Raw genomic sequence first — 9,611 nt, 5'->3', positions numbered from 1 at the left:
CCGAACGGGTACCGCTCTGGAGGCCCACTGTCCCGTGTCTGTCCTGAGGGACCTCCAGAGTGCCCACCACCCCTCCCCATTGGATGTTATATGGCGTGAGGACACGCCTTCCGGAGGGGGGCGTTATGTCAGACTCTGTTCCATGTTTTGTGTGTGTCCTGCTCCCCATGTGCCTTCCCATGCCCTTATTTGGTTAGTTTCCTGTTCCTCCCCTGATTAGGGTTTCATTGCTCCCAGGTGTGTCTCGTCATCCCCTCCTCCTGTGTGTATATATAGTGTTCCCAGTCCCAAGTTCTCTGTCCGCTGTTAAACGTCTTCCTGAGTTCGTCTCCCTTGGTTCCTGAAAATAAAGTCTTGGTAAAGTATTCTCCAGCGTCTCCTCGTTCCTCGTGTGTGTGCATCGTGACAATAACAAGCCCGGACTTGTAGTGTTTTCAGTCTACCGTGATTTACTAAAGTATTCCCTGTGTGAAATTACGTCATTTATATCTCTATTTCCCTTAGCTTTTAAATGAAAATCCCATAAATGGGAAGTGATTCCCAAACAGCAGTATGTTAAATATAGTAAAATTATTTTTTAAAAATAATAATAATAAACATTCTGTTCCAAACCTGTATTAGGTTTCTTTCTTCTGCTGAACTTTGAAGATAATTTTGAACAATGTGTGTAACCAGTTAACGGTAGCCATTGACTTCCATAGTATTTTATTCCCCTTTACTATGGAAGTAATTGCAAACGTCAACTGTTCAGTAAACTATCCTTTTAATACCACATTGCATTTCATTTCAAACTAATATTTCAATTTCAAATTATCTTTGCATTCAGACATATCAAATAAAGATAATTATCTCTCATTTAAATTCACAGTAAGGTCATTACCTACTCCCATGAACTGTAATCACACTTTGTACTGTTTTAGAAAGTTGACCAAGGCCAAGTTACTGAGAAATATCCAAATGTACAGAATGATTCATTAGTGGTGCTAATTGCAATTATTCATCCTTAGGTTTCAAAGTTTAATGAGTAATTCATCCCACATTGTTTGTGCTACAGGCATGAATGATATCTCCAATTGTGCAGTCTGTTGAGGAGAAGTGTGCTATTACTTTTCTAAGTGATCAAACTTTTGATTTTTGCCTGGTAGATGATAAAATATGTAAAAAAAATAAATAGATACTATAGACTTGCATCGAAAGAGAGACTTATGAAAGCCACCTTCTGCCTCCGAGTAAACACTAAAAAAGAAGATTTGTGTTAAGTAAACAAAAAAAAAAAGTGAGATGAAGTCATATTATAACATATAAAGTAAAACTGTGAGATAAAGTAAAAAAATACGAGATATATAGTAATAATAGATAGACTTAGTTTACTCAAATTATGAGATATTAATATCTCAGTCAATATTATATTAATTGTCATGTGACAAAGACAAAGTCATGTTATGAGATATAGCCATAATTGAGAGATAAACTTTATATACTGTAGTTTATAAAGTTATATTATGAGATACAATATTGAGATATGTAATGTCATATTATAAAATCATGATTGTGAGATGAAGTCATGTCATGTCAAAGTCATACTGTGAGATACAAAGTTCAAAATGTGAGATAAAATAGTCGTATTGTAAGATATACAGTAAATAATTACTGAGGTATGTAATGTCATATTATGAAATATAAAGTCACATTGGTAGAGATGGTTACAATAGTGCGATATAAAGACATATTTTTGAGGCAAAGTCATATTGTGATGGTCAATATTGAGATATATAAAGTCCAAACTGTGAGATATGAAATCATATTGTGAGATATAAAGTCAATATTGCAATATAAAATCATATTAGGATAAATAAAGTCACAACTGAGAGATATAGAGACATATTAGGAGACAAAAAATCATATTATGAGATATAAAGCTCCATCTGTGAGATATAAATTCATATTGTGATCTATAAAGCCCAATTATGAGAGTCATATGAAGTCATAATTGTGATTGTGAGCTATAAAGTCACAATTGCCTATTATTATTTTTTTTTACTCTGAGTTAGAAATGGCTTCCACATGGATCTGAGTTATATCTAGAGACTAGAACATCATAGATACTTGGTGGTGAGATATTTAGACTTGGACCATTAAGCGGCTACTCAGAACATCCTAGCAGGCACCTAGCAACCACCTAAAACCCATTAGCAACCATATAGCAACACCCTTACAACCATCTACAACATTGTGGAAATGGGTTTTGCACAGTTGTTGTCTTCAGAAAATGTAAAAACAGTTTATAATTCAGTGTATTTTTACCCTGGTTGAGATCATTTTGTCATAAACGACAGAATGAATTGCTTTCAGAAGTATAGTGACACACTGCATCAACCCCACATTGTTTCGCTTTTCAAAGATTTTACCTTTTCTCCTTCTCCTCTTTCGTACTTGTCTCTTTTTAAATGTATATCGTTCCGGGAGGAACCTGACAGGTTTGTTTTCGGGTGTGTTTATAAAGTAGTTTAGTGCACCCTATCGCTGCTCTGTATTATGTGTGTGTGAAGCAGAGACGGCGAGACGTTTTAGAGCTGAGATAGCACTGTGACAGATGTTTGTCTCTTTTTTCAATGACACATTGGGTTATGTTCTACCTCTCTTCCACCTGCTCTGCTGAAACGTCTCTCGGTTTGAACGAGTCAGCATATGTCGGGGCACAGAACCTACAGAATGTGTTTTAAAGGGTAAAAGACCATCAAAACACCCTTGTTGATAAGAACGACTCCCTGATAAACTGCATTTTCGTATTGTTTGATAAATGCCTCTTTTTTTTTTTGCCAAAAAAGTTAGCTATGAAACAACTTCTAAGCCCAGAAAGCTTGTAAAAGAGCATTGAGCATTATTACCATCTTAACTTTGCCTCAGATATTGCTCCTATGTGTCTTATGAGAAAGAAATAAGACAGCTTTTGACATATAATAAGAATATAGAAATATAAAATAAATATAGATAGCAACTCTTTGATGAGAAATGTCTGAGTTCATATTGAGACTTGACATCTAATTGCAGACTTCTGTCTCTTGGCAAATCTAAGCACATTTTGAGACAATGTTGAGATTTCTTCTAAAGCTCTAGAAACGACAGATGAGATTAATATGTCCATTTTTTTCTTTGGTCTCATGTCAAATCTGAGAGGATTTTGAGACATTGTCTCTTCTGGAGCTTCACAGGAAATCTCAACAGATTTAAGATTATTGGAGCCTTTTTTTCTTTGGTCTCTTGACAAATCTGAGCACATTTGAGATTTATTCTAAAGCTCTAGAAGATACATTTGAGATGAAGGTTTTTTTTGTCTCAAAATGTGCTCAGATTTGTCAAGACACCAAAGAAAAAAACAAAGAAAAAACTGCCCCAATAATCTCCTCCTTGAAGCCTCCTCTAGAGCTTCAGAAGAATTCTCCACATTGTCTCAAAATGAGCTCAGATTTGCCAAGAGACCAATGTTGAGATTTCTTTTGAAGCTTTAGAGGAAGCAATTTTGAGATTATTGTGATATCTTGTCAATTCTAAAAGCTTTTTTAGACACTGTTGAGATTTCATCTGAAGCTCTAGAGGAGACTCATTTGAGATTATTGGGACATTTTGGTTATTTTTTCTCTCGACAAATTTGAGTGCATTTTGAGATACTGTTGAGATTTCTTCCAAAGCTATATAGACAGTTGAGAATATTGGGACATCTTTGGTTTCTTTGCAAATCTGAGCACATTTTGAGACACTGTTGAGATTTCTTCAGAAGCTCTAGAAGAGACAAATGTGAAATTATTGGGACCTTTTTCTTTGGTCTTTTGAGAAATCTGAGTGCATTTTGAGACAATGGTCAGGTTTCATCTGAAGCTCTAGAGGACCTATTGGGACTTTTTTCTCTATGCAAATAAGTGCATTTTGAGACATCATTGATATATTCTTCTGAAATTGTAGAGAAGATAAATGTGACATTATTGGGGCCTTTCTCTCTTTGGCCTCTGGACATATTTGAGAGCATTTTGAGACTACTTCTGTAGACAAAATCCTGAGAAGCTGGAAAAAAAACCCACAATTAGCTCTCCATCTATGTTAGCAAGACTTTGTGATGTAATACCAACACCTAACTGGATTATGCTTACTAACCAAACCTTGACTTCCTCTGGAGCAGGAATGACAATTTTCATTTTGGTTGAACTATTCCTTTAAAAAATGCATTTAGATACGGCCATCATACATTTACCCATAATCCTCCACGTCCATCACATCGTATGATTCAGTCTTGTCAACATTTACTCAGCTAATCCTTAACACTTGTGCAATTTAGCACTAAATCAAGCCTTCCTGATCCACGTCTGTCACCAACGGGTGACACTGTAATTCATGCATGATATGCCCTTCACCTTAAGAGGAGGAAGGGAGAACAGAAGGAAAAAAAGGTGGGAAAGAATGCCAGAGGTGTGCATTTATAAATGATGGCAGTGTGAAGCCATTAGTTGGATTTGATCTGAACTGAGAGGCAGAGGTTTTAGACAGGAGACAGAAAACCAGAGAGATGATTGATCTGACGAGAGGGGTCGTACATCAAGGGGGAGAAAGTGTTTCTGCAGGTTTGAGTGATGACGCAAGATGGTTACGGCTGAGTTCAGCTCCGCTCTTGGATTCATTTTAATGAAATTACTGGTTGAAGGCCCAGCTTTAAATTAAAAGCTGATATGTGGCCACAACGGCTGCCATCACTTCTGCTCCGGTTAAATCCCATCTATATGCGGCGAGTGGGAGTTTGATGCTTCGTAACACTCCACCTCCGCCCTCTCAGACAGCTATTTTTTATCCCCATCCATTTGTCAAACTCTGTTATACAGTAGGAGGCACTACTTTTTAATCTTAGCAAGCGGTCAATGCAATTCATAAGGCAAATTCAGTTCTTTATCTGACAAATAAATGGATTATCATGGGTTTTTGTGATTGGAACTGCAGCTAGTTGCACATGGTTTATTGCTACGTGACCCTGCTAGCAGTGACTCTAGCTGTGCTAGCATATACTAACACATTTACACTGTTTCCTAAGCAGACTGATTTGTTTTTACACAGTATTTGCGTTAAAAACAAAGTAGGGGTACATACATTTGACATTTCTAGCATCACACTAACAGCCATTTTTCAAGCTCTATTAAACAGCGACAGTCACTAGTTTTTAACTTTAAGAAAGGGTTTGATGCAATTTGTAATGCGAATTCAGTTCTTTATCTGACAAATAAATGGATTTTCATGAGTTTTTATGACTGAAACTGCAGCTAGTTGCAGAGTTTATTGCTATGTGATCCTGCTAACACTGACTCTAGCTATGCTAGCATATACTATACGTTTACACTGTTTCCTAAGAAGACTGACTTGTTTTTACACAGGATTTGCTTTAAAAACAAAGTAGGTTAACATACAGTTTACATTGCTAGCATCATGCTAACAGCATGGCATACCGGCTGTGTACAAAGAAGCCCCGGCTTAGCGTGCGCTGAGGCCGGGATAGAGTGAGCTGAGGCGGCGGGGTCGAGAACGGCGCGCCCGGTGGATGCGACGAAAGAGCGGCAATCACATGTGACGGACCCCGGGCTGGACTCCGCTTTGTCCATGGTGAAAGTTGATGTATTCCCTCAGCGACCAGCACAGATCAGCTCTAGGCATGACGAAGCGGATATTGTCCTCTTTTGGAAGACCAAACAAAGTAGTTTCGCTTTCACAATGAAGCACACAGCGCCTTCATGACATGGCTGCAGCGTCAACAATACTACAGTGAGAATAAAAGTTACGCCTTCTTTCTTTGTGTGAACATTTGGGCGGCGTTATGCAAATCTTCCCACATAGTGAGGTAGATATGTGGGGGCGTGTTAGAACGAGCCGTTTTAGGTAGGTGTGGCTGACTCTGAACTTTTATAAAGAATATCTCTTTGGAGTTGAGACTTTAGTCTTTGCAACTTTACAGATCTTCTTTATGCACCAAGAGCTTGTAACACTCCAAAGAGAAAGGAAAAATTGAAATCGCATCATATGACCCCTTTAAAAAAATCTCTGTGCGAAGTCATAATCAACACTATATACATTCCTAATTAATATTTCTGGTCATATACTATACAAGATTTCTTATCTTAGAAATCTTTCATCAAAACATAATAACTTACTCCGCCCCCAAATAACTTTTAGTTCTGATGACATCATCAAGGCCTCTTATTTTTTGACCCCTCCCCTCAATCTGACTCTCATAGAGACACTTCACTAATGACATTGATAATGCAAATGTACAAACGTTAATAGCAAAATTCTAAAATGTAAACATGACCTGCAGGACTTGAAGATGAGGGGGTGGAATCGAATTCTGGTTTGAACCCTGGCACTGGAGACCACCTGCAAACAGCAAACTGTGGGAGTCTATATGTTCCCGTCTACTTGTCTACTCATTACAGACTTGAATTATCAAAGTACAGTTCCCACTTCAACAGCCGTACGCCCACTAAAAGAGCCATGCGGACGGATGAAAGAGAGAGAGGACGAATGAGCAAGACAAATCATATGAAACGGGGTGAGATGGGAAGTTGAAATGACTCAATAAAAATGGTGACATGAATTCCGCCTTATCTGCCTCCACAACAGGACGAAAAGGGAAATAAAAAGAGGCCTCAATTTTTCTCCCCGTTAGTTGATACACTCAACCTTTTGTCCTACAACTTGTTAGATGGTTGCTGTTGACACAGTATCCCTTCCTGTCTGTCTTTCTGCATTAGGGACTCTACCTCACTACATTCACCTAGACTTTATTTTCCGACACTCGGATACCTGATACAGTCCCTAAAGTGCTGCCTGCATCGGATGCAGAATTCTCCTCCAAAAGCTTTTAACCGATCTTGATTTATTTATTTTTTCTTTCAACATCAGCGTCTGAAGCTTTGTTGCATCGGTATGAAGAAACTCGAATACGACTCGTCCCAGGTTCAGCTGCAAGAGATAATTTTCAATGGGATAGTAGTAGATTCTAGATCAGCACATCCATTTTGAGAAAACTGATACATGAAGCCTTCTCTTAAAACGAGAATCGACTTTAAGAGTGAAACTTGACATGGGACTACATTTTAGCAGTCTTTAACCACACAATAGCATTACCCCAAATTTGTGTTTGAACTAGTTGTGCAAGTCAATGGCGTCATACATTAAGACATTTTGACAGTTTCTATTAAGGTAGCCCTGCAGACAATGACATCTCATTGGCTTAAAATTGTGCTGCATACAGTTTTAGTTTTTGTTCTGATTGGCTGATAATTTTCACAATCACAATATTTTGCTTTCAGCGACAACAAAAACAGTCAAAATTTGCTGCATTGTGACTCATTAAGACAATGAGTATCTCTCTTTCTGTAGCTCGGAAACTTCATTGTTTTACGAAATATAAAAACACCATCATAACCAGGCATGATGCGATAAAGTGTTGACTGCTACAGTAAACTCTGGTCTTTATTTTTGTTTTGTAATGCATGAAAATCTATAAATAGTCATTGGCCCAAAATCCCACTGCATATAGCTGTATTTTTGTTCTGATTGGCTGTAGTTTTTTGACATTGTGCAATATGTCGAAAAAAAAAAAAAGAATAATACTCAAAATGTAATGCTTTGTGACTAGTTAAGATGATGTATCTCTCTTTCTGAAGCTCGAAAATTTGATTGTTTTATGAAATGTTGAGACAGGAAAACAGTATCATAACCAGGTATGATGCGATAGTGTCATTCGCTAACTTACGGACTTTGTTTTCGCCATGTCATTCATGAAGCCCTGCCTACTGTGAAATTTCATTGACCTAAAATCTCACTGAATAGAGCTGGATTTTTTGGTTTTAATTTGCTGTGATTATTTCACATTGTACAATATTTCGCATTCAGTGACAAAAAAACAACAACAACAAAATAAAAAATAATACTTGAGACTTGACTTGACTAGATAGGACAATTTGAGCTGATTTTACGCAGTCTAAAATTGATTCTTTTGAGGCAGAAAAACATGGTATTATAACCACGTACAAGATGGTGGTGATTGTTTATTTACTGTATAGTACATGTTAATCTGATTTTTTGCCCCAGCAACGTGACAGTCAAAATTCCAACTCTAGTTCTAGTTTATTGGTCTCAGTTTCTGCCATGTCATGCATATAGCCTCACCTACAGTGAAATCTCATTGGTGCAAACGCCCTACACAATATAGCAGTATTTTAAACATCAAATATGCTCTAATTGGCTTTGATTTTTATCATTAGCATTTCATGTTTACCAAGGACAGAAAAATGACTAGGAATAGTTCACCCGAAAATGAAAATTGCATTTACTCACCCATTCCAAACCTTCCAAAGACTTACTTTCATCCATGGAACAAAAAGGAAGACATTTTCAAGAATATTCACACTGCAAATAGTTGCCCAGTGGCTGTTGAGCTACAAAAATCGGGATAAAAGTTAGGACAAAATATTAACTCGGTGCAAAAATAAACCCAGTGTTTCCCATGTTTGTCTTTATACAGTTCCAAAGCAGCCATTTCTAACACTTGACACTTGCTTAATGAACGCAAATCCACGAGAACAAAACTCATTGTCTGTCAAAACCAAGACAGATTCTCAATGCATGTCAAAATCTTTTCTAACTTAACTATTACTAATAAGTAGTTAGAAGAAAAGACGACACAGAAATGTAGAACATAAAGCTACCAAAAATGTCTATTTTTTATTATTAAATATACATTTATTTACAATACACCTGTATAATTCTAACCATATAAAACAAGCTCAAAATAAATGAGTCATTAGTGTATATTATAGTCCATAACATTGCCGGTGATTTGTCATGTTAATTAAAGATTTAAATGCACTTCAAAAATGTGTTTAGGCAATGGACACCACAGATTTTTTTCCCCGCAAACATAAGAATCCAAACAGACCTTTGGCATTCAGCTGAAGCAATGCAACCAAGACTGTTCGGGTAACAAGATTTTAGCTCTGTGAAAGGTGGGTTATTTGTTAGTGCTTTCTGGGGTGGTGGATGTTCTGGCTTGTTATGGAAGCGAGATGTGTGTCTTACGTGACAGCAGCTTGGCGAATTCTGCGAATTTCAGCTAAAACCAAACATCTACAAAACAGCATAACACAACTGCCACGGCTACAAACACGATATTCCGGTCCTTCAAATACAGCAGCTACTACTTCATATTCCAGCTTTCGGAGAAAATTCACAATACTAACAGCTCACACCTGATGTACCTAGGGCTGTAGGAATGAAGTGATAAGCCTTATTAACGTGACTCATTAATATCAATGTTCATCCAACAATATTAAATTATTTGTATTCAAAAGCAGGCAAATGGGCTAGCTAGACTGGTATTAGTGCTTGTGTGCAATGATTAATTGATTGATTCATACATAAATGTCCTTTTAATTTAGTAAAAATTAGTACAAAAACTGAAATAAAAAGAAAGATATAAAAGACATAAAAAAAACAATTGCAAATAACAAAATTACTAATGTTAAACTAAAATGAAAACTGAAAATGCAATAAGTTAATTCCATATATTAATAGAA

This window comes from Sinocyclocheilus anshuiensis, unplaced genomic scaffold (assembly GCF_001515605.1).
Source record: "Sinocyclocheilus anshuiensis isolate Anshui unplaced genomic scaffold, SAMN03320099.WGS_v1.1 scaffold273, whole genome shotgun sequence".
Taxonomy (NCBI): domain Eukaryota; kingdom Metazoa; phylum Chordata; class Actinopteri; order Cypriniformes; family Cyprinidae; genus Sinocyclocheilus; species Sinocyclocheilus anshuiensis.
Note: the sequence above shows the minus strand (reverse complement) of the source record.